Here is a 23957-nt window from a genome sequence, read left to right on the forward strand (position 1 = left end):
TTCAAGCGTCGCTCTCAGCTGAACTGCAAGCGTGAAGGTAGAAAACAGAGCAGCCGGAGTCCCCGCATCCACCGGGGTCCTTGTCACTCGATAAACCGAACTAATTCCCATCTCTTTTCCGGACACCTTATTGGCAAAACTTGTCTATCGAAATCGAGTAAGTGTGACCAAGTTGTATCTTAAAACAAATGCTTCGGAAATTTCGGCATTTTGGAGCGTTCGCTTGTTCCGGTGACACAATGAAGAGGGATGCTCAGTTATGACTGAAACCCCTCTCTCTGAACTGCCTTGAGGCTCTGTCCCATTTCAAAGGCTCGGGACAGGGAACTGTCGTTCTATGAAGATGGATTTGATTCTGGGAAGCAACCAAAGGCGTTCAAAGCCAAGCTGGCCAGATAAGGTAGGTAATCATGCTGAGTAATACTGGTTTCCATAAAAATGAGGTGTGACCATTAAAATAATGAAACTGGTTTTCGAATGAGGATCACAATCAGACTCTGAAGGCAAAAAAGTGTTCCCAAGATGTTAGGTGGTGGATACTCTCATTTTTCACATGTTTTCGAGCAATGCCAAGATCTTTGGAATTAATACAAAATCACCAAAGCTACTTTGAAGCCAATGTTTCCCATTTGGACACATACATACGTGTATCTATAATAAATTAAATTAGTGATTTCTGCCAACTGCCTCCTAAGCTAACATGCTGATTAATTTTCACATAACTGTATTCTTTTCCCATTATCATTCCCATAAATTAAAATCCTTCACTGTGATGGATGAAAATATTAGATTATATGATTCCTTCAAGGGGAAAAAAATGATTGAATGAATAAAAGAAAAGCCTTATTTAGCATTTTAGAATTGAAGTGGCTTTAGAGAGCATTCAGCCAAAGGATATGCACTGAGCAGATACTAGGGGGTGGCAGAGAGAAAGAGAGAGAGAGAGAGCGAGCGAGCGAGAGAGAGAAATCTATGTGAGAGGTAAACATTGATTGGCTGCATCTTGCATGGCCCCTACTGGGATGTGCCCTGACCAGGAATCGAACTGGCAACCTTTGGTGCACAGGATGATGCCCAACCAACCCACATGGGCCAGGGTGAGAAGCATCAGTTTTAGCTCTGAAATCATAAAACTTACACATGGTTTTCTCAGATTTTAACAAAAGAACAAATATTAACAAAAAAGCAAGTCAATCTAGGATTCTAAATAAAGCTATGTAAGAGCATAAAAATAAACCATGGATTTGGAACATTTACTGCCAAATCTATGGTTTGGTTAGGTTTTTAAAAAATATATATTTTTATTGATTTCAGAGAGGAAGGAAGAGGGGAGAGAGAGATAGAAAATCAGTGGTGAGAGAGAATCATTGGTTGGCTGCCTCCTGCTTACCACCTCCCACTGGGGATCAAGCCCACAACCCAGGCATGTGCCCTGACAGGGAATCGAACCGTGACCTCCTGGTTCATAGGTCAATGCTCAACTACTGAGCCACACTGGCCAGGCTGGTTAGGCTTACTGATTTTTCCTTTTTAACATCATTTTTCTACCTAAAGGACTCCTCCAGTTAGTTCAAGTGTACGAGGTCAAGCCTTAGTGCCCACAGACACAGCCGTTCCCACAGTATGACCAGTGCTCTAGGAAGGGTCTGCTGAGTGATGTTTACTCTCTCTTTCAGAAGCTGCCCAAGAACAGTTTCCCAGGGTCTAGAATCAAATGAACTCAATATGCATTTATTCAGCAACTATTAACTTCTGGGTCTCATGTGAGGCTGTGGGGAGGTAGGGAAAGATACAATTAGACTCTGCAGTTCTGAAGTCACATACTCTATTGCAAAATAATCTCTCAGGCTGTACAAAAATATAAGGTTGTTATTATTAATAATCACATGAGCAGGTCCACAGTGGCTGACGGACTTACCTGGAAGGAAGGAGAAAGCAAGTGCGACTCGTACCTAAGGGGACTTTTTTTCAGGGAAATGGGCAAATGTGAGGCAGAATGACCGTCCCTCCCCTTGCCCCTCCTCTGACTCGGAGACTCCTCTTTCCTCCCTTTCTTGTGACTTCTCTGGAAAAGGGTAGGTGGTGGAAAAAGCGGCTTGAAGATGCCCTCCTTCCCCCACCCCTCACCCCCGCAACACACACAGTCGTCACACACACACACACACACACACACACACACACACGGAGTCACACACGTGACCGTATTTTCAAGGGCACAGATACTTCTTCACAAGGCTCTGGGAGGAAGGGCAAAGATGACACACCCGCCCACTTCACTTCCTACATCCCTCTCCAAGATTCCCTGTGGGTATTCGCTATAAGCTGGTGGTCAGTGAGACGGACAACCAGGCCCACAGACTCAGAGGCTCAGGTTCCTGGGCCTTTCTTCAGAAACGTGCTCCTCCCGTCACCCAGGTCGGCCCAGCACGACTTCAGAGAGCTCCTGCCGCGCTCTGCGGCTGACCAGGACGAGAAAGAAGCAGCCTACAGGTTTCCAACGCTTTCATGAACCGAAAAAGAGTACCAACCCTGGCATCACTCAGATGTCCATACAGGATGTCTCTCCTGATCCAAAGCGGCTGCCTCTCTCCACTCCCTCTGTCATCATGAAAACTGTGTGATTTAGTTCAAATAAAGTCAACAACAAACAGTGAGTGCGCTAATTTCTACCAGGATGAGCTTCCCCTATGGAGCTCTGATGACAAATATCAGGATTTTAAGCATCTCTCCCACATAGATTTGGTCATACATCTACATATATGTCCGCCACATCATGTATGACTCTCCAGTCACGCCTTCGCTGGGAGATTTTAAGAAACTACTCATGGCGGACACTGCGGGATCACCCTGGTAACACACGTGCACCAGAGAGACTACAGGAAGAACAGCAGAGATTAGATGATCTTGCTTGCTCGCAGGGTTTTAGGGTGACTGTATCCCGAGAGTTAATCCCTCCCGACGTGGAGAACATGATGTCTTGCATTGCTCCCTGATCGCACTCATCAACGCCATTATTTCTAGAAAGGCCTGGGGAGAGATCTGGATTTCCCCAAGCACAGTTACACTGGCATCACTCAGTGCGCCTTCCCAGGGAGAAATCTCTCCCCGTGTGGGAGCAACAGTGGTACCTGTGCACAGATGTGTTTATATCTCAGAACTGAATCTCGCCACGGAGGAAATTTCTTCCTCTCGCCTGGCCACAGGGAATCTCAGGGTTAGATCTGCAGACTGCCTTGAACAGAAGGAGGCAGAGCCTAACAGAAGGCATCGCTGGAGTTTAACACTCTCCCGGTTTTATCGTTCGATCCCTCTGCCATTTTTGTTCTGATTTCTTTGTCTCCATTAATGTGTTTCTTTAAAAAACAGACAAGTAAGTACCTAAGCATCATTGGTCATGAGACTTCCCCTAAGGGTTCACCACCAATAAGGAGGTTCCCAAGTGAGGAGACACGTTCACGTTACCTGAGTCTGTAGTTTGTGGTGTATCCAAGAAAGCCCACTTCTGGCCTGCTGACCATCGCAAGGGCTGACACACTCGGGTATAGTGCTGTCTTCCTCCGGTCACTAAACCTGCCTTCTAAGTTTTGTAAAGAAATCCTAGTTCTATCTGATAGGAATATTGAAAAATAATGGGGATGAAGGAAGTAGAATAACTAAACGAAAACATAGAAATTCTAGAGGCCTGGTGCACGAAATTCATGCAAGGGTAGGGTCCCTAGGCTTGGCCAGCGATCAGGGCCGATCGGGGCCTTCCAGCTGCCAGCCAGGGCCTCCCTTCCCTGGCTGCTGACTGCCGACTGCCGGCTGGGGCCTTCCTTCGTTCTGTGCCGCCCCCTGGTGGCCAGCGCACGTCATAGTGAGTGATAGGTCTCCCGGTCGAACTCCTGCGGGCACAATTTGCATATTAGCCTTTTATGTATATAGATAAAAAGCAGCCAATGCTGCCACCTTTGCCATAGAATCCATCCCATCAAAAAGCCATCTGTCCTTGCACAATAAAGGAAGGCAGCGCGGACGGGAAAGCCTCTTCTCTCAGTTCTCTTTGAAATTTATTCGATGAAGAACAGCCATAAAAAGTAGTTTCTACATGTGCATGTTGTGCCGTTTTGGGTGTCCCAACTCTAGGATGAGCACCAGGAAGGTGTCAAATACGCTCTGAGCCACCCAGAACGTGGTGTCCTCAGACAACAAGCTCAGGATGTGGCATTTAGAAAGAAATCCCTATAACCAGGAACTTTCAGTTACGTTGACTTTAGCAAAGAGATAGCATCGAGCCCTCCACACTGTAATTCGAAAGTTGCATGGAAAGCTGCCCAGTAGCCACACTTTAATGGGAAAAAAAATTCTTACTTATTTTGCAACCATGAATAAGGGAGTGATGTCCTGCCTCCTAGTCCATTGGGGAAGAGACCTCAAGGGGCTAGAGGATCCAGAAGGCTTTCTAAGCCAAGTTAAAGCCCAAACCTGAGACCCAGATGGAGCCTCACTGACTCCTGCATTTGATCATAAATCTTCCCATGAGGCACAGATATTCCTGTTTAAGCCTCCGTACATATTGAAACCAAAAGAAAGGCAATAAAATACAGAGAATCAATAGGGCATGTTCTCCAAATGGGAAATATTTCATTTATATGATCTCTGTAGGATTTTAGAACTGCCTGAGAGAAACAAAGTCTAGTTGACGCAGAGATTTAAGGTGAGAAATATTTTTGGCAAATTAACCTTTCACTACATCAGATAGAATTAATTCAAAGTACGTATGAGAAGAAAAATCTGAAAACTGGTACGTTCTCATTCAACACTGTCATTTACCATTAGCCGCCTTCATCCGCATGAAATCAGCTGTGATTCATTACAGTTTACAGAAATATGCGCATTTGGAAATGAACTGGCTTTCATTTTTGTTTCAACTTTGCACATCAAATCAGAGGTCGGCTCTAAGACAGTTCTGGTGCTATTATGGATTTGATCAAAGTCATTCAACATGTTTAAAAGTCATGATGAAAGTATAAAATCCATGATATCCACCTGAAAACACCCTGGACCTCAGCATATCCCTTCCTCCCAAGACAAGTTCTAACTTCCTGAAACCTCTTCACCTAACCAGACACGGGTATAGCGATCAGGACGTTGCTTCCAAAGCCATATTTTGTAGATAAACAAACTATGCATAGATCATTTATCTAATACTAGAGGCCCAATGCAAGAGTAGGCCTCCCTTCCCCTGGCTGCTGGCACCGGCTTTCCTCCAGCACCCGGGACCCAGGCTTCCCTCCTCCAGCCACCCGAAGGCAACCAGGACCCAGGCTTCCCTCCCTCTGGTCAACCACAGGCACCCGGAACCCGGGCCAGCTTCACCCAGGCCGGCTGCAGGCACCCAGGACCCCAGGCGGCTTCGCCCGGGCCTGGCTTTGTCAGGAAGGACGTCTGGAAGACGTCTGGTCTATCCGGTCTAATTAGCATATTACCCTTTTATTAATATAGATACTTCCTTTTTTCTTTTGTTGACAAGAATAATAAATTCTTAATTAAAAATAATCTTGCAGTGTGTTTATTAAATATAATCTTAAATTTTAAGAATAGACACTTTATTTCTAGTTTATTGGGAAAAAAAGAACTTTCCTCCTGTCCCTACACTTTCTTCTCCATAGTCGATCGCTTTTATTTCTCATAAGTTTGCCTAATTTTCACACTTTATCCCTATTCTGCTATTTGTCTCTTCCTGCCGTTATACAAACTTATATAAATGTTTTGATTCTCTTCTGTGGGTAGCTCCTCTGCAGTGTGGCTTGAGAAAGGGCAAAAACAAGAACAAAGTCAACTGAGGCTATAGCTTAGAATGGTTAAGATATTACTCAGTAACCCGCAGAGAAGGGAAATGAAACAATGAGGGCCAGAGACCATGGAGTCACATTTAATTCAATTCTGCACGAATGTGTCCCGGCCTGCAGGGAACCAGGCAATGGGGCAGGCCGTGAGGACCACAGTGCTCAGCCTGCAAGGAGTTATTAATTGGTGGTCTGTAAAGAACTTCTCATGCATGACTGAGGGAATTATGTTTGTTTTAGGAAAGATCACTTTCTTCTTCTTCTTTCTGTTTTAATTCACCAAGATCCAATATGAGTCCCTTTATTCCAGGATGATTGCTGAAAGGGGGGTTGTGTTAAAAATCCACCCACAGGTCATTTCCAGCTGTCTTCCCATCCCCTATCTCAAGCCCACAGTCTACACCCACATCCATTCCATTCCTGCCTCATTTCCCGTACTTCCCCAATACTGACGTGAGGTGATTTCATTCTACCAAGGCTGAAGAGCAGAACCAACGCCAACACAGAGCCTCCTCAATGAAAGGACAAACAATAGATTTCTGGTCCCTCAGCTGTCACTCACCTGGACGAAGAAGAAGCAACAGCAAGTCATTTAGCCAACTGTGGGCCTGACATCCTCCCAACAATGCAAAGCACGCCGAAGGAAACGTTCTTTGAAAATGGAGTAAGAATGAAAACCAACAAGTGCTGAATAGGAAATGGAAATGCTGGAAACGACCCATAGCTCACCTTCTCGGCTAAAATAACGCTTGGGTGTCTAGCGGAGAAACACTGCCGACATCTGAAACCCTTGGGTCCCTGTGAGAACAGCCAAGTGTTTAAGGCACAGACTCTGTTCTGAGATTTTCTGATGCAACATTGTCAGGATTCAGTCAAAGGACCCTAATCGGCCATTTTGAGTATGCATGAGGCTTCATCAGATTGGGATGCAAGAGAAAAGGGAGTGAAACCTGACCAAGCGTTTTCAAAGGTCAGACTATCCCCAAAGGAGGGGAAAGCCTTTAGGGGGAGGGTGGGGCGGGGGCGGGGGGCAATGCCTTCACATTCTAGCTGCTGAGTGGCTCAGTGACTATGCCTGTTCCCAAGTGCTTATCAGGGATTCCTCGCTCCTCCTCACAAATACCCAATGCTGTTAAAAATTCCTCCTGGATGACAAACACTGTGACTTACAACTCAATTTAGGGGAGCTCCAACCCCTGGCAAATGACCTAAATTATAACCCTCCATGGGTTTGGGTTCAAAACAATGTAATAAATGAAAAAAAAATCAAGGCAATAAAAATCCCAGTAAAGCATGGTTTTTCTCACTGACAGAATGGGTCCCTCTGTTGAGACACTGAAGTCTCTTTGGGGATAGGGTCTGCCAACAAGCACAGACCCTCCATACCCAGGGCTGCTGCTCCCGAATGAATTCCCTCACCTCCTCTGTTCATTCGCTGTCCCTCTAATTCATGAAAAGTCATGTTTCAGTTCAGGCTTTATGTTTGACCTGCAAATACATCACCACCAACAACAAAAATAAACCCTCCTCCACTGCGATGTCACAATATTAACACACAGCTCCCAGTTTCAAAAGAGCAATTTAAATGTCTTACTACGTGCACTGAGTCATGTACCTACTCAGCAAGGAAATACTGAATTGCTACGTTTTTTTATTTAGGACACTCTTCTCATTCTTATTGGCCCAATCTCACTGTTACTGCCATCGAGTTATTAAGTCTCCAACTGCTCTTTCTTATGTTGCTTGTTCTCAGGGAAGCAACGCAATCTCTGACTCCCACTACAGTCAGGTTAGTAAAAACGTGAAAATGGGAACCCAGACTCCCAGTGGCCCGCCTCATGGTCTACAAACCCTGAGAGTGGGAAGTTCTGGCTTCTTCCTCACCTGATACCCATTCGCACAGCTGCGTCGGAATCCACCCACCCGAGCAGTGCGAAACCCAGACTCTGGGTCCTGTCCTAACTTCATCATGACCTTACCCTGACCTTCAATGCAATGAAGATACATTACTTTCTATTTTAGACTTCTTTACACTGGATGAAAAACACGAATAGTCATGTCAAATATAATGCTCCTTTGGCATCTTTACAACCCTGAGTACTTCGTGGGAAACCAGGGTCCTTCCTTCCCCTATACCCCCCACCCCAAAAAGGCATGATGCTTCAAAGGTAAGCAGGTTAGAGATTAATTGGAAGACGATGTTTTTCACTTACTTCAGAGAAAAAATGTGTTTGTGCGTTTCTGAACTACCGTGCAAGCATTGGTTACCAGATGCATACACTGCACTAAGTGGATGTGACTCATGGGGAAAGTTTTATTTAGCATAGAAAGCAAATCTTACACCTGAGAGATTTTCTGAGTTTATCGTATTAAATGTACCAAATGTAGATGCATATTCATTGAATTACGGAAAATGCCAGTTAGGTACCTATTGAATTTTCACCCACTCATCTTAGATGAGTAAAATGTGATAAGCAGTGACTTTCACATCAAAGCATCAGTTCCGTAGAGAAATGGGGTCTGGGACAAAACCCACTTAGTCCACCAAGGAGGACAAAACCCACTTAGTCTCATGAACGCATCCAAATTTAGGCCTGGGTTTCTACAAGTTTCCCTTACTTCTCACACACACGCAGCTGGCCCACTACAGCACAATGTAACAGGCAGAGTGAGACTCCGGTCCTTCCTGAACAGTCCTCTCCAGGGGCAATCAGGGAAATGCAGCCTGAATGTGTTCCTGTAAATGGCAAGCTTACCTTCAGGCTGTGTGGAGAAGACAAGCCATGCTCACTGGAGCTGAAAGTCTCCATACTTCGGGTCCTCTATGCCAATTAACTAAGTTCTAATACATGTTTCCCAAAGAGCAATTCCTGATCATAAATGAGTGTTTCTTTTTCTGCTCTTCCAATGTCATTACTCCCCCACCCTCACTCTAATCTCACTTTTGTAACTGACAACATCTAAGATCCCAAGAAGAGCCCCCCTCCCCCCCCAAAAAAAATCATTATTATAGGATCTAACCAAGCAATAGAAAACCAACATGAATCTCACATGCATTCATTTCTGGATACACTCATTGTGCTTCCTTGCTAATCACAGGGCTTTCATTCTAATTGGCTCCTTTTTACCTTGGTTAGTCTTAGCTATCATGATTTTTTTAAAAATATTTTATTGACTTTTCTTCAGAGAGGAAGGGAGAGGCGTAGAGAGCCAGAAACATCGATGAGAGAGAAACATCAATCAGCTACCTTCTGCACACCCCCCACTGGGGATGTGCCCGCAACCAAGGTACATGCCCTTGAACAGAATCGAACCCGGGACCCCTCAGTCTGCAGGCTGACGCTCTATCCACTGAGCCAAACCAGTCAGGGCCATGATTTTTTCAAAGTGGAAAATCAGAACACTTGCAAGGGATTTTATCTTCACACCAAGCATCGTGAGAATCTCATGTGAGAATATACGAAGGGAAAGTATTTTTCTTGACTGTAGAACCTAAGCGTACTTGGTAGAGACTCAAATATGATGAAAATGGAAGATATAAAGATGGCTTCAGTATCACGATAAAAACTACCCTCCTAGGGCTTGGAAAGACACCCCTCCATCCACAGTCACAAGGTCAGCTGGGGATTATCACCTCTAATTTTGATTAGAAAAAGACCTTCTCATTTTGATTAGAAAACATTTTTGCCACATACACGCCCTTGAAACCGCAAGTGTAACGACCCTCAGGGACAGAGGCTGAGTATCTCTAGGATTTCCTCAGCGAGCTGAAGGGCACTGATCTAAAAGGGACTGCGTTCTCAGAGATTCCGAGTAGCTCTGCCATCGTTTCCATACAACTTTGGGAAGTCACAGTTCCCCAGTAAGTGAGGTTCCCTAGCAACCAAATGCTCATGCGAATCCTTCTTCCCACCCTGTCCCCCTCAGAGAAGGTGGGGGCATTCTGAAGATAAACATGATGCCACTTCAAAGCATAACGTTAATTATTAGTAGTACTGGGTCTGATTTTTTTTGGGGGGGGTGAGGGGGCTGATTTTTTAAGAAAGCCAAGTAACGACTCAGATAAAAGATAAAATAAATTTCATTTGCTGACATCACAATTTGGGATATATAACAGAATCCTTGAGGAACCAAGGGGAAAAACAAAACAACAGATTTAAAGATTTTTCACAAGACAGAGAAATAGATGCATAGAATCTTAATGCCGGAAGGGAAAGTGGGTTGCAAAGATTTTGCACAGGCCCCATCAAGAGAGGTTTTGGGGTTCAGACTGATCTTGAGGATGAAAAATTAGGCGAGGTTTCAAATCAGAAAGCAAGCAGGAACCCTGGAAATTCTCTCACTGCCCAATCAAATTCGTTTGAGGCCAGCAAGTCTATGATGGGCCGTAGTCTATGACAGGGGTGGCGTGGAATTGCTTGATGCTAGTGAAGAGAAGCAAACATATGCTATATGGCAAATACAGCATGTACATTAATTCATTTACTCTAGATAATAGCCCCCCAAATTCACATAGATGTTATGAAGAACTGCCACAATAGATCCAAGGATTTTCTTCTCGAAAATTTTATGTGTAGAAATATTAACTTTTCTGGGATGGGCCTCCACGGAGCAAAAGGATGGGAACGGATTCGCACCTGAAATTCTTAAACGATGCTCTGGAATAGAAGTTGGGAACCTGGCATTCAGGGCCAGAAAAACCTTCATGGAAATCCCATCATGTGTCTTCTGAGTTGACCTTTGGACATCATGTACTTCCTGTGTGGCTAGACCTCTCGGCGTGCCAAGTTTATTTGTCAGTAACATGGAAAGCGTATCTAATTCTTATTGGGACTATTATCTAGAGTAAATCCTAAATGATGTGTGCTTTCGGTTAGCATTTTTTAACTTCACATAACTGGGATCACACGGTATTATTCTTGTCTTGCTTTTCCACTCATTGTTACGCTTGTGAGATTCATCCCTGTTGACATACTCAGCTGGAGAGTACCCTCGCTACTGTTTTATAAATGACCCACAATTTCTTTAATCAACATACTATTGGCAGCCATATCAGTTGTTTTGCTATTATGAGTAGCATTGCTGTGAGCACTTTTGCATGTGTAAGAGTTTCTCTAAGGCAGTGCTTCCCATCCTTTGCATAACCCAACTTCTATAGCAAATGATAACATTAGGGTGGCAAACTGAAGTTATCTGCTCTGCTCCCTTGCTTTGCTATCCTAAAGGCTTGGGAATCAGAGGACTATTTTATAAGTTATTCTAAACTTCTTTCCCAAATCATTACACCAATTTTTACTGTCACCAGCATTGTGTGCATATTCCCTCTGTTCATACCCTTCCCCAAAGCCTGATGTGGACGGATACTGCCAATCTGGTAGATTATAAATGGCATCTCCTGTGGTCTTAATGTTGTACATTATACTGCCTCTATGAGTAAAATAGTAGGGTTCTGGAACATGAAATTAGGTAGATGAGAGAAGCATGTCACTGATCAGTGGAAAAAAGATGGACTTTCTAATAAATGGTTTGTGATACCCAGATAGCAACATAGAAAAAAGAGAAAATTGGATCCACTCCCCATTCCACACATGGAAGTAAACTGCAAATGGGTCACAGATTTAAATGTTAATAATAACTGAGGAACTAAATGTGAAGTTTTAAAATACAGGTCGAGTATTTACAGATGTTTTATTGGTTGAAATAAATTGAATGGAATTTTAATAACAGAAAATTTAGTGACCAAATCGAGCTGTGCGAGAATAGGGATGTAAATATTCACACAGCTGTTCACGGCAGCACAGTTCACTCAGCTGTCCAGTGAGTTCAGGAAAAATAATGTTTTAGTTCTGGCTTTATTTTTGATTTGCAAATAAACCCCCATAAACAAAAACAAATCATTCCACTACAATGTAAGAGCAAGACTGGAAACAACCAGATAGCCAACTGACTATAATAGAGTCTCTGCTGTTGTAAAACACAATGAAAAATCTTTTAAAAACGGCTCCAGAGTGATCTCTGAAATATACTAAGTGCAAAAAGCAAGATACAGAACTGTAGTATGCTACATTTTTTTCCTCAGAGGGAAGAAATATGTATTTGTTTACATTAGATAGAAACAATATGCATATATGTATATATACATATACATATGTCACACATGCATATGTATACATAAAGCATACCTATAAACATACGTATATATACATATCCGTATCTCAGTAGCTAGATATGCATACATATATATTTCCTAACTCTGTCCACTTGAACAGATCTAGAAACAATTGCAAGCCTATTCGCAACGAGAACCCCTAACACCCAGACTATGGTCTCTAAATACCATTTACCAAGAGATCTGGGACAGGAAGAGTTCTAGGTAAGTCTGAAATATCTTGTTATACCAGAAAGTAAAGATGTCATTAAAGACCACTACATTCATGTCAAAAGAACTCAGAAACCAATTTAAAAGAGAATCTCCTACAAGCCAAAGAAATGTAGAGCTTCAAAAGCAATAACTGCAAAGGATCGAAACACATAAATTGTGTTAAAACCCATGCGTCCAAAATGATACTTAAAACAAAAACAAACAAACCAAACCCTCAATGATCTTCTTTGGAAGTTTGTAGAAAAATCAACTCATTGTTCTGAGCACTATTTAATATAGAGGGAATAACACTAAGCATTAATATTCCCATATAAACTATACCCTGAGGTAACCAAGTAATTGATGTAGTTGATTCTTCTTGATAGAAAAACTCCAGCTAATGCAGAAGAGATGAGAGAACAACACTTTACAACCCTTATGGAAACAATACAGCTAAACAATGACCATGAGTGGTTTCTAAAGGGCCCGGGAAACTTTATAATGGAAAGATCTGGCCGACAACATCTAAATCCACTGATCAGTCATACCCTCACAAAAGAAGAAACAAGAAGGCATGACACTGTCCACGGTGTATTCTTGCCAAACTATCTGATCAAGCTTTCAATCTAACTACAATAAATAAAGGCAAAGGATATAGTGATGAACACCGAGAAAAAAGATGCAATCAGCAAACAACAGAACGCGAATGCAGGGAATCTCTTAGGATAGATCCCTAGTTCTTCAACATACAAACTACAGGGGGTGAGGGGAGAGAAAAGGGAAAAATAGAGGAAGGATGCCTACAACTAAAGACAGATGCATTCTCAGGTGTGAAACTGTTTGAATCCTGAATGTAACAAATCAATCATTCTTTAAAAATATAGGCCAATCAGGGAAATTTGCTTTATGACTGGATATTTGATATTAAGGAATTATTATTAAAAATTTTAGGCATGACAATGATATTGTGGTTGTTAAAAGAAAAAAGTCCTTATTTATAACAATAAAAGCGTAATATGTTAATTAGACCGGACATCCTTCTGGTCATCCTTCCATCCTTCCAGACGAAGCCGGGGCTGCGAGGGAAGCCCGGGTCCTGGGTGACAGAGGGAAGCTGGTGCCGGCAGCTAGGGAAAGGAAAGCCTACTATTGCATGAATTTCATGCATCAGGCCTCTAGTCATTTATAAACCTAATCTAGTTTGTACAGACAAGATGACATAATTTGTTTCAAAAAGGACCTATAGGTGAAGGGAAGGGAATGTATGTGTGTGTGTGTGTGTGTGTGTGTGTGTGTGTGTGGTGGGAAGGGAAGAGGCATATGGAGAAAACACAACTGGCTAGGAGTTGTTAATTGAAAGCCCAACTTAAGAGTCCCAGAGCCTGCTGGGGGGGGGGGGGGAGGGGGTAAGGAAACATATGTAATACTCTTTGTAATACTTTAAGCAATTAAAAAAAAAAAAAGAGTCCCAGAGCCTGGATCCCAATCTCAGCACCACCCCTTATTGGCCACAAGACCTTGGTCAAGGTCCTAAGCCTCAGGTCTGCCTTCCCTATAAAGTAGAGGTAACCGTTGTAGGTTCTTCATAGGACTGTTGTGAACATTATAGAAAATGCATGTAATGTACTTAGCACAGTACCTAGACACAGAGTGAGCACTCAATACATTTTACCTTTTATTATTACTATTGTCAGTTATTACCATTGTTACTCAAGATCACAAAGCTGGGAATCTGCTAAATCTAAACCCATGTTCTTTCCAATACATTCTGATGCTTCCCCCAGCTCCACCCTGAGTCTCAGTGGAGACTGAGAACAAGTAACAGTCACATTCTGCAATGAGAGATGCTATACTAAAACCTTTAATGGCATTGCTATGCATCCTGGCTTCTGGAATCAGACAATGAGCCATGCTGTGTTGTAACGCTGTAACTTAATGTGTCCATACTGTGGATAGCTCCTCCTCTGGTGGAATGTAAACACTCAAGTACTGTAACCCCCTTATAAATCAATATGCACATGCATAAATTCACAATGATGAAACACTGAGCTATTGCGTCATCCTCGCAAAACATGGCCTCAGATTTGTACCACATTGGGTGCTGGCATAAATGATGTAAGGCAAACCTCAGAATATCAACACAGAAAACTAACCAAGTGATAAAGCATCAAGCTTTGCATGCGGCACAAGCTTATATGATACTAGAGGCCCAGTGCACGAAATATGTGCACTCGGGGGGTTCCCTCAGCCTGGCCTGCGCCTTCTTGCAGTCCTGGAGCCCTCAGGGGATGTCCAACTGACAGCTTAGGCAGGGAGAAGGCCTAAGCCATCAGTCGGACATCCTTAGTGCTGCCACGGAGGCAGGAGAGGCTCCTGCCACTGCCACTGCACTAACCAGCCATGAGCCTGGCTTCTGGCTGAGCGGTGCTCCCCCTGTGGGAGCACACTGACAACCAGGGGGCAGCTCCTGCATTGAGTGTCTGCCCTCTGGTGGTCAGTGAGCATCATAGCAACCGGTTGTTCTGATGTTTGGTTGATTTGCATATTAGCCTTTTATTATATAGGATTACAATGCTAAGGACCCATAAGAAATCTTGATATCTCCAATAAGATAAACATTTCCACTTCTACTTAACAACCAGATTACAGATCCTGAGAAAACCTCTTCAATGCTATTTTACTTCTTCATGTGACAGTTCTGACCACATGCCGATTCTTGATCCGCCCTCTTTTCTCCCAAAGCCATGCCTGCCTGGCTCTCCTGACTGTAGGAGAGACTGTCTCCTTCATTATCCTTTCCATCCAAAGCCCTTAGAGGTTGGTGTTCCCTGGAACCCACTGTTCCATTTGCTTCTTCTATGTACTTGCCCCAGGCAATCTCAGGCCAAACCAGGTAGCTTCAACTACCATATTTAAAAAACTTTCTTTCATTCGTTCTTTGTGCATTCATTCAACAAATATGTCCTGGGCCCCCACTGTGTGGCATCTTGTCCTGGGGATTCAAGAGGATCAAAGCAGATAGACAGATGGCCCTCAACTTACAATTTTTTGAGTTTACGATGCTGCAGAAGTGATACTCACTCAGTAAAAACCATACTTTGAATTATCCATTTTTATTTTTTCCGGGGCTAGCGAAGTGTGGTAGGGTGCTCTGTCGTGATGCTGGACAGTGGCAGCGAGTACACCTCAGGGTCATCTGCAGGACCACAAGGGTGAACAACAGAAACTCTAGTGCGCTGTGTGCCAGCGTTTTTTGAATATTGTGTTTTCACATCCCATCGTGTCTACAAAACTCCCATCTATGTTACCTGCTTCTGAGGAGAAGAATAAGAGGAAGGCAATCACAGATGGTCCCAAATTAGGATGAGCTTATATCCTGAGAATGGAGGTGTTCTGAGCATGTGAAGGTAGGCTAGGCTAAGCTGTGATGTTTGGTAAGTTAGATGAATTAAACACATTTTTAAAAATATATTTTATTGAGTTTTTACAGAGAGGAAGGGAGAGCGATAGAGAGTTAGAAACATGGATCAGCTGCCTCCTGCACACCCCCTACTGGGGATGTGCCCGCAGCCAAGGTACATGCCCTTGACCGGAATCGGACCTGGGACCCTTCAGTCCGCAGGCCGACGCTCTATCCACTGAGCCAAACCGGTTAGGGCTTTTTGTTTTTGAAACACATTTTTTTATTTATGAAATTTTTGGCTTACGGTGGGTTTATCAGGATGTAACCCATGCAACGTCCAGGAGTGTATGTGAGAGGACAGAGGCTCATACCTAAAGAATCACAAGATAAATGTGCAATGATAAAAGTGGTCAATGCGTAAGCATGGTGCAGTAAGAAACAGAGGGGTCTAACTTCATCATGGAGATCAGGGAATGATTCCCTAAGAAAGCGATGACTGAACTGATGTCAAACCCTTCCATCCCAAACCTCTTGTCTGAATCCCAGACCAGAATTTCAGTATATCTCCATCTCAAAGAATGTTAAGTACACGTACCTAAAATTCAACATACTCCAAACTGCATTATCTTTCCTCCCAATGCCTGAATTCCCCATCTCAGTGACAGACAGTATGATCCATCCAGAAATGTTGCAATTATCCTTTCCTCTGTCCCCTTCATCACTCTCCATTCCCAATTGGTCACCAAGTCCTATCAATTTTGCTTCCTGTCTGTCCCGTCACTCCATCCCAAGCATCAGTTCCCATCATGTCTTACCAAGTTAGTACCAGAGCTAACTTGCTCGGAATCCAGTGTCTGTCCCCATCCAGTCTTACCCACACTCAGAAGGAACAACCTACCATGCAAAGTATGCCTCTCCCTCTTTCAGTGCCTCTCACTGCTTATGTTCTGGGCAATAATCCCAAACTGTACTAGGAGGCTGTGCATATTTCATCAGTCCCCTGTCCCATTATGCTCTAGTGCAGGTGGAAATTCCAGGCAAAACGACCCATTTCCAGCTGTCTCCACACCATAGCGTGTCTTCTGCCCGAAACGCCCTATTTCATCTTCTACCTGCCCCCAAATCCTTCTATCGCCGCATGCCAGTCTTTGAACAGTCTATGAATCCATAGTAAAGTGAGAAAAATAAAGTTAGCAACCCAATGGAGGTCCCCAGTATTTTGGGAAATGTAAATAATACCCTAAGGACTCTTGTGTAGCTTTTGAGTATCATCCTAATACCTCCTCTAAGAAGCCTTCCATGGCTTCTCGATGTTGGGGAATCACACAGTTTATTGTTTATTGTCCAAACTGGGAGACTTTGAGGGCAGAGGAGATGCCATTAAAAACAATGTTAAACAATGGGCCCAGACCAGGACTGTCCCAGGGAATCCGGCTGCGTGGTCAGCCCACCTCTAGACAGAGTTGGCCACTTTCTTCTCGGAACTCCCAATGCACCTCTGTCTGTTCACTACATAGCATGTGTTCGCATGTCGATTCCCGCACTTATCTGACAATTCCACAAAGACCAGGCCAGGCCTTTTCTACCTATATCACCAGCATCTCTCCAGGGCCAGGCACGGATGACACCAAGTGTCATCAATGAAAGCAGATGTTTGTTTAATAAATTATCTGAGTAAGAAAGATTAGTTGCCTTAACTTTGGCCAACAAAGGAATTAAAAAATTCCTACTATCTTTTCTCATTCCATACTACACTTCTTCATTTGATTAAAGAGTTTTAAATGAAAACAAAGTCTTCACAGAGAAAAATTCTAAGCCTCAGACCAATGGTCAGATGTCAATCAACCAACAGCTATTTATTCAGCATAATACACTCTTAGGGCCCAGTGGGTATAACTGAATAGCTTATAGTTTGTGGGATGACAAAAAAATGCATAAACAAAAATGAAAACTAATAAAGAAATAAAATACATAAACACCAAATAAGTATTACAGGAATTCACGGAAGGCAAGAGAGACACCACTCTTACGTTCAGAAAAGCAGCTCCCTGAAATGATGGGATTTGAACGAAGCCTTGAGAAATAGCTTTGCCCACGAGGGAAGCAGGGAGGAAGTCCCAAGCGGGGCAGGGGTAGATGTTGGGGAGACCACCGGGGGTAAGAAGATTTGTTTTGGGAGCTGTAACTAGACTTTCACGGATTAGTTTCAGCAAATATGAAGCAACTCATAAAGGTTCCTCCTGGACTCTTACCTCCTTTCTCAAAAAAAGTAATAGTATCTGCCTGAGACATATAAGTTGCTCATTCCTTTAGAACCTCTTTAGTTGTGAGACCTGGTAAAACATGATCTTAGGAAGATTACCTTTGGCAGAACTTTCAGATGGAAGAACTGCTGAAGTCACCCGTTGGCATGTATGAACCATCGATGTCTTTGTAAAGTTCTCAGCAAACCACAGCTTGGCAGCCTATAGCGCTCTTTACCCGACAGCTGGCCTTTCGGTCTTCTCATGAAAGAATATGGTGTTCATTCTGGGGCGCTACTACATGTAAGCAACCATGGGGCAGACCTCCTTGTTGACGTTGGGGTTCAGGGAGACGCTTCTAGAAGTGGCCGCTTCTCTTGAGTTGTTGAGTGTCCCACCAATTTCACTAGCATCGGTGAGGATGGGTATAAAAAATGTCCCCACATCCCACCTGAGTGTGGAGACTCCCCATTCCCCTTGCTGTCCCCTGCCCAGGCGGGGACAACCATAGGTCCCCAAGGGAGGTCAAGCTATGCCCTGACACCTGGCTTGACAATGAACTGAAATTATTTCGATTTCCACTGCACTCAAATAAATATAGGCCCATCAGAGAAAGGGAATTCTTACTGAAAAGCCATTCTTCCTGCTCTGCTCTGAAGCTCCTTCTTCCCAAAGCCCTAGAGCACTCAGGATATTGCACAACCAATGTTGGGTCTACTGTTGAAGTACAGTTTTATAAAAGACCAATTCAACTTTGTATGCAACGAGTCCATAGGATATGTTTTGCCAGTAGTGGTCCTCAGCTTAATATTTTTTTCTCCCACTGACCCTACTGAAGGGGCCAACATAGACCACAAACTTACAGGGAAAACCAACGCTGTTAGGTATAACACTGTTTGGCATAAATGTGTCCCGTGAGCTTATAAAATTTTCATGGCGTGCAGTAAAACCACAACAAATGAGAAAAAAATGTGGTTCAAGTTAGAGTCATATTTATTTAACCAGCGTTTATTTAACCAAAGGAGAAAAAAAATCAAGGTAATGAGGATGAAATTAAATAAACCATTCCCCTTCTGTGTTTAGTAAGTAGGTTTTGGTGGGCAATAAAGCCTTTTCAATGGTGCTATTATGAAAATCTATAAAACGCTTTTTCAAGACTTGTTGTCCAAATCTTTCAAAATAACAATCATCATTGGGCTAGTCCTTTATTTATAATCCAACATAGTATGGAATAGCTAAATGAAGTAAACAAGCAATGTACTTCAGCTATCATTAAATGGCTTAAAGGGCCTTAAAAAGTCCAACAATATAGTAGAATCAAAAGTGGGGGGAAAAAGAGGCAGATAGATCCCTGAACTTGGGGGTGCTCTAATTCCATTTTTTCTGCAAGGTACAAAGCACGTGGACTTCGAGTCATGAATACTCTAAACACACCTGCTGAGAGGGCGTGAGCCTGTGGAACAGGCAGAGGCAGGCACCTGGAAGATCTAAAGGCCTGATGGAGAGAAGTGGGAGTAATAGGGGGTGTGGGGCAAAGTAGGGCAGGTAGAGGGCCCTGAGGGCAGGAGTCTACACTTGACAGAGAGGTGGGAGGAGTCCCGGAGAACACGGGGCTGGAGATGTGGTTAAGAACTGGAGATCAGTCAGACACATCCAACCCAAGCCTTGCAGGCAGCGGTTAGGCAGTGGGACCAAGAAGCAGGAGGGTCTATGGTGAAAATCTGTGAGACAGAAAACGAGGGGAAACCTTCAGAAAGGACAGGAAGGTGAGGGGGCACTCGTCTTAAGGCATAAGAGGTAAAAGCAGCTGGAGAGAGAAGAGAGTAAGAGGCAGAGCCAAGGATGCGGGCAGCCCAGGGGCGCTCACTGCAAGAGACAGAGCTCCCTTTCCTTGTTTTAAGTTACTGTAGAGGGAACAGCAGTGACTGCTGAACACAGCCTCTCTTGGGAAAATCTGACAAACCAAGAGGTGGGGCTACCTGCGCTGTCCCAGGACCCTCCTCCCCTCCCCGATCCTGAAGAGACCCCCGCGTGGAAGACCCCGAGTGCGGAGGCTGCAGCACAGTAAGACAGGCGACAGGACGGATCCTGAAAACCATAAAGCACACTGCAAACACGAGGCGCTGTCATTCCCTGAGTCCCTCAGACACAGAAGAGTGAGGCCAGCGTGACAACCGCGAACGAAGAAATATTCGGCAAATATGGCTATTGTACCTCTTCCAAATCGAGATGCCCTAACCAGAAATTCCAGTAATTGGAGAGGACCTGACCCTTGGTATGTTTACTTTCCTGTCACATAGTTTTCAACACTTAAAACCCTACCTGAGGCACGTGCCATGGAGCTCTTAATAAACCATCTTACTGGTTTAGTAAAATGGGAGCTCACATCTAATGCATTTCCAAGGAGTTTTTTTAATACCTTCTAGATTTTAACTAATTAGGTTAATTCCATTCCATTCAATCACTCATTGCCTGGAACTTGGTGACTTCCAAGTACCAGGCAAAGTGGTGGCTGCTGGGTGGGGGCGGGGGAGGGGCTGCACCGAGGGTCTTCTCCGTATCCATTTCAGACTGGGAAAGCCGTCTCCTCTGGGACCACATTACCTGGGAACATGTTTAATTTTAAGAAGTCAAGGAACCTCTTAATACCTGGTGACTGCTACGTGCCTCCTCGCCAAGTTTCCGCCCAATCGCTCCTGTCATAATTGCATAACCACAGCATGTCAAGTTGTTTCTTGTTGCAACTGTAACTTGTAAAATTAAACTTCAGAACTGAGATAGTCAAGCTAAATAATTGCCTACTTTAAAAAGACGTGTCTCTGTAATTTACATGCCACTTCAGATAAGCTCCTGCATGATGATCCCTGGGAGTCACCGCCGTCACCAGCGTTCAAACGCCGTTCCAGTGTGGCAAGCCTCCCTGCACACAGGCGCGTCCTGTCTTCTCAGTTTTCTGAGCAGCATTTCATACGGATCCACTGCGCTCCGCTTTCCACGTTTTAACGAGAACCCGATTAATCACAACATTCCCTTTTCCCATGCTATGGGACTTCTAAAATTCCGAAGAAGGCCCATAAAATGGCCCCAAATGCCCTTGTTTGTGCTCCATGGGGCTCTGCGGTGTATTGAGAAGTTTGAGTGAAGCTGGATACTTACCACTCAGGACCCTCTGGGAATGAGTCACCCGCCCTCTCCTGCCCCTCATGGGAGGTACCATACCTCCCTGTCCCAGCCGGGTGTCCCATTCTCTGAAGGAAAACACCCCGTGGAAGGGGGCCACGAAGAGCCTGGAGCAGGCCGATCAGGAGGTAATACTCAAGGCCTGAAGGGTCAAAAGTCCAACACCGTGTGGAGGCCCCGTCAATCCGCCTGGAAATGGCACCCCTCATGGGGTGAGCCACTTTCTTCCTCGGTAGGTTTTTTGAATCAGTCCGAGAAAATAGTACCAATGAATAAACAAGCTCTTGATTTCCGCCCTGGGATTCTTCAAGACGCTCAAACTACTTTAGGCGGTGGCCTAGTCACCCCCCCAAATCCATGCTTCACAATAAAGTAAGATGGGGGTGGGGAGACACAAGGGGTTGAAGGATAAATTACGAGCCAAGAAAACCAAACGACCCGTTCTCTCACCCAGTGAAACCGAGTCAGTGTTGAAGTAGAAAGCTAGAACCTCAGGGTCTTTGAGGATAAACTTTTGGCCATGGCTCTAAGACCTCCCTACCAACCAAAGCCAGTTTTCTCAGAAATCTGCTTGAATGGAAATAAGCTTGACAAGAGGTACACCCCACCCCTCCTCCGGCACCCACTCAGCCAAGTGCTGAGTTTGCTGTCTTTGTTGCTTCTCCTAGTAGCTTTCACAGCCCTTCTCTGAATCCGGTTTGCACACAGGCGCCAGGAGGGGAGGTTAATTTCAACCTGGCTGTTGCGATTGGTGAAGTGCTGGTCCCAGCAGCGGTGTAACGCAGACAACTACACTCAGCTGTAGCACAACAAAACCAGGTGATCAAGCCTAAACTAATTTCCATGTCGGATCAGTTGCATTCCCAAAAAGGCAACACAGGGCAAACATGTTCTACTGATGCTACAATCCAGCTCTGGGAGCATGAAAAAGGGGAGACAACGGAAAATGGAGCATCTTGGACTTAAAGACCCTTTCAAAAACATCACCTCCTCCCCTCAACAGAGCTAGAGTAGGCCGGGCCCGTGTTAACACAGGATTTGTTTTCTACTCTGGTACATCCCGAGTCCAGCCAGCTGAACGGCTATTCTCATTAGTAGAGGGTGAGCCCACTGCTGGAAGTGTTTATAACATCTGTCTGTGTAACCAAGGTGTCACTTCCCCAAACGGTCCATACTGTTTCCTTAAAAAAAAAAATTCTACATGAAATCTGTGGTGTGTCAGCCCCTTCCCAAGGTCTGAGTCAGAGCCTGCCCGCCTTTACCGAGGTTCTAGGTGACCAGGGTGTATCACTTTCAGAGTTGCCCGGGGAGCTGAACTTGTGGCTGTCTTCCAACCACACACAACATAATCGCTGTCTATTTTAAAACACTTGTCCTAGCCCACATGCATGGAAGATGCCTCCTACATAGGTCTTCAACTTCCTACTGGAAACAAAACATTTCTGTCTCACACTTCGCTTGTCATCTGTCAGGACTAATGCGTGTTTGTGTGTATACATAATTCATCTCTGGCCGTGCAACTCTTGGAGCAACGCAAGCCGCCCCAAATGTTACCGTCCTGCCTGAGCCAATGACGAGCTTGGGGAAAGGACTGAATAGGAGATGAGAGCCCTTAAGCCCAGGGACTTCTCTCACACAAACAGTAAATGGGGAAAAATAATAATAAAAACCCTCGGTAGAGGGAGGCGGCTGGTGGATGATAGAGGAAGGGCATTAAGCTGCCGACCAAAGGCCGCCAAGCAGCGCACTTCTCCAGCTGCCTGCAGGGAGCAGTGAAATCTCCTCGCTCAATAAGCAAGCCCTCTCTGCCAGCCTCGCAGGGGCACGAATAATAAACACATGGAGGTGGGCACACAGATGCACCGGGACCAGCCACCCCGCAAAAGGTCAAAACTTCAGAAACGCCGGGATCACGGCACCCTCACACACATCCATCAGTCGCAGCGGGAGAGAAGGAGCTTGGGGACCAGGCAGAGGATTCTGAATTGTTATTTTCTTTCGGGCTCCGGCTGGCAAAGTACGACGGCTACATGCAAAGCTAGAGCGGTGCAGGCAGGCTGAAGGCGGCGGGGGTGCGAGTAGAAAGGGAGGGGTGTCTCACCCCAGCCACCCAGGCCTCGCGGTGACGAAAGCCGTCAGCAGCCCCAACCGCATCCCACCCCTCCGCCCCCGCCGGCAGACGCCCCCTGCAGCGCCCTCCGCCCCGGCTTCCGCCCAGGCCACCCCTCCAGCCCCGCACCCCCGGCAGCCTCGGCCCGGCCGCGCGCGGGCAGCGCCACGGCCGCGGCTCCCATCCCTTCGGCGCCGCAGACACCCCGCAGGCCTCCCTGCCCGCCCGCCCGGGCGTGCCGTGCCGGGGAGCCGAGACGGGGCGCGCACCGCCGCCCACTCCCCCCGCCCCGGGGCTGGCGGCGGCTCCCGCTTACCTTGGGCGCTCGCGGGGGGGGCTGAAGGTGGCAAGCCTCCCGCCCCCCGCCCCTCGCCTCCGCGCCGGGTTCTTCCTCCCTCCTCCTCCTCTTCCTCCGCCTGCCCACCGAGGGTCCCGGGCTCCCCCTCCGCCCCGCGGCCGGGAGTAGCCGCCGAAAGCCCCGAAGCCGGGCCCGCGTGCGTGCAGGCGGGAGGCGGCGGCGCGCGGCCAGCTCGCCAGTCACTGAGCGCGGCGCGCGGCTCCCAACTAAAGTGTGAAAGAAGCGGCGGCCGCGGCAGGCACGGCCCCCGGGAGTGGGCAGGGAGCGCGCGAGGGAGGGGACCGAGCAGGAGGGAGGGAGCCGGGGAGGGAGGGGGACCTCCTCGCCCAGTCACTCGCTCGAGGGGCGGGGGCAGCCAGACACTCCCCGCCGCCCGGCCCTCCCCGCGCGCCCGGCTCCCCTCCCCCGGGGAGGGGCCTGCGGAGGCCGCGAGGGCGCCGCGCACGGGAGAAAGGGACCCGGCGAGAGGACGGT

At 45.8% G+C, this 23957-nt stretch overlaps 1 protein-coding gene across 3 annotated transcripts in view; it reads right to left on the reverse strand.

Annotated features, from left to right (window-relative positions):
• Window positions 1-23746, reverse strand: part of CUNH1orf21 (chromosome unknown C1orf21 homolog) — a 176102-nt gene extending 152356 nt beyond the window's left edge. Inside the window, exon 1 of one of the 3 annotated variants that reach the window (XR_004973189.1) lies at window positions 23442-23737. The gene's annotated coding sequence lies outside the window, so the exon portion shown is untranslated. Of the gene's footprint in view, window positions 1-23441 lie in introns of all 3 variants that reach the window. The other 2 variants (XM_036342376.1, XM_036342375.1) reach the window with 2 other exon arrangements.
• Between the last annotated feature and the right edge of the window lie 211 nt (window positions 23747-23957).

This window comes from Myotis myotis, unplaced genomic scaffold (assembly GCF_014108235.1).
Source record: "Myotis myotis isolate mMyoMyo1 unplaced genomic scaffold, mMyoMyo1.p scaffold_m19_p_18, whole genome shotgun sequence".
Classification (NCBI taxonomy): Eukaryota; Metazoa; Chordata; class Mammalia; order Chiroptera; family Vespertilionidae; genus Myotis; species Myotis myotis.